This window comes from Kryptolebias marmoratus, linkage group LG12 (genome assembly GCF_001649575.2).
Source record: "Kryptolebias marmoratus isolate JLee-2015 linkage group LG12, ASM164957v2, whole genome shotgun sequence".
Lineage (NCBI taxonomy): Eukaryota > Metazoa > Chordata > Actinopteri > Cyprinodontiformes > Rivulidae > Kryptolebias > Kryptolebias marmoratus.
This window is the reverse complement of record NC_051441.1, coordinates 356623-358627: the sequence shown is the minus strand read 5'-3', so window position 1 is coordinate 358627 and position 2005 is coordinate 356623. Positions and strand designations below refer to the sequence as shown.

The 2005-nt window shown below is 53.2% G+C and overlaps 1 protein-coding gene across 4 annotated transcripts in view; it reads right to left on the bottom strand.

Moving 5' to 3' along the window:
- Positions 1-213: 213 nt before the first annotated feature.
- Positions 214-2005, bottom strand: part of LOC108251647 (transcription factor 20-like) — an 11249-nt gene continuing 9457 nt past the window's right edge. For all 4 annotated transcript variants that reach the window (XR_001809368.3, XR_005233874.1, XR_001809367.2 and 1 more), the window contains one exon: positions 214-1985. The gene's annotated coding sequence lies outside the window, so the exon portion shown is untranslated. The remainder of the gene's footprint in view (positions 1986-2005) is intronic.

Here is a 2005-nt window from a genome sequence, read left to right as displayed (position 1 = left end):
TTTCGATCCCATCCAGCAAGGACCATGGATTTATGGGGGCGGTGAAGTCACGTGGCGTGACCCGGATGTGTAGAGGAGGAGGAGGAGGAGCAGGAGGAGGGGGAGGAGGAGGAGGAGCAGGAGGAGGGGGAGGAGGAGGAGACGAGCATCATTAAATCCATCCTGATGAAACGTTCCAGGAGAACCCAACATAAAGAACTTCCCTTCAACACAGAACTTTCAGCTCACTTTATTAAATAACATTTCTCTTTGAAATGACAGAAAGTGGCAGCAGGAATCCAAACATTCTTCTGTTAAACGTTTTCCTCCGATTTATAAAGTCTGTCCGACAGGAAGCTGCACCTCCTCCTCAGATCCAGGATCCAGGAGGAAGTTCATCCAAACCACAGGTTCCTCTGAGGACTGTGAGGGGTCAGAAATAAACCAGTTAACTAACCAGGACTAGTCCATCAACCCAAACCACCTGAGGCTCACCTGGCTCACCTGGAAGGCCTTTAACTCCTTCCAGGTGAGTTTTGTTTCATTTATGATCTGATTAGAAACCAGTTTGGCTGAAAACTGCAGAAAGTTCATTTCAGGACTTTATTCTGATCAGACAGCAGGTGGCGCTGCGTCCGTTCAAATAATCAATAAAACATTTGGTGAGAACTAAAACGATTAATTATCAGAGAACTTTCAGTTCGTCTCTTTGTGGTTTGGCTGAACTTCCACCTTTAAATCATCACATCGCCGAGACACGGCGAGACACGCTGAGACACGGCGAGACACGGGGAGACACGCTGAGACACGGCGAGACACGGCGAGACACGCTGAGACACGGTGAGACACGGCGAGACACGCTGAGACACGGTGAGACACGGCGAGACACGGGGAGACACGCTGAGACACGGCGAGACACGCTGAGACCTCCTGAGTCGAGCTGAAGCCGAGCTGAAAATAAAGACGAGGAATGTTTTGAAACCTGAAACATTTGGATGAAATCCTGCCGACCGCAGCTTCTGCTCACTTCAAAGAGTCCGAGTAGAAAACCAGGAACAGGTTTAAACACCAGCTGATAGAAAACTACAATATAAAGTGCATAGAATCAACTGCATGCAACCAGAGGGGATAAATAAAGACCCGAGGACCCGAGGACCGAGGGACCGGAGGACCGAGGGACCCGAGGACCGGAGGACCCGAGGACCGAGGGACCGGAGGACCGAGGGACCCGAGGACCGAGGGACCCGAGGACCGGAGGACCCGAGGACCGAGGGACCGGAGGACCGGAGGACCTGAAGACCAGAGGACCAGAGGACCCGAGGACCAGAGGACCAGAGGACCGAGGGACCGGAGGACCAGAGGACCATAGGACCAAACGTCCGGAAGACCAGAGGACCAGAGGACCGAGGGACCGGAGGACCAGAGGACCAGAGGACCAAACGTCCGGAAGACCAGAGGACCAGAGGACCGAGGGACCAGAGGACCAGAGGACCAAACGACCGGAGGACCAGAGGACCAAATGTCCGGAGGACTCGAGGAACTGGAGGACCGGAGGACGGGCGGGAGTAGAAAAGTTGTACAAATACTCGTAGAAAAAGTGGCTTCATGTACGTCAAAAATCAGCTGAATGAAACTGTGATGAAGCTGCGTTCAAACCTTCAACTGAAGTCTGAGAAGAAGAAGAAAACTGAACTCCTGAACAGAAACACTGACAGGCCCGAGTTGAGCCTTATCAAACCGTCCGCTCTCTGCTCGAGCAAAAACAGGAATTATCTCTGCAAGATGGCCGACATGAAGCCATGGAGCGCTCGTCACGCCCTGAGGAGGTCGAGGAGCGTCTGAGGAGATCTGAGGAGATCTGAGGGGATCTGAGGAGCGTCTGAGGAGCGTCTGAGGAGATCTGAAGAGCGTCTGAGGAGCGTCTGAGGAGCGTCTGAGGAGCGTCTGAGGAGATCTGAAGAGCGTCTGAGGAGATCTGAGGAGATCTGAGGGGATCTGAGGAGCGTCTGAGGAGCGTCTGAGGAGA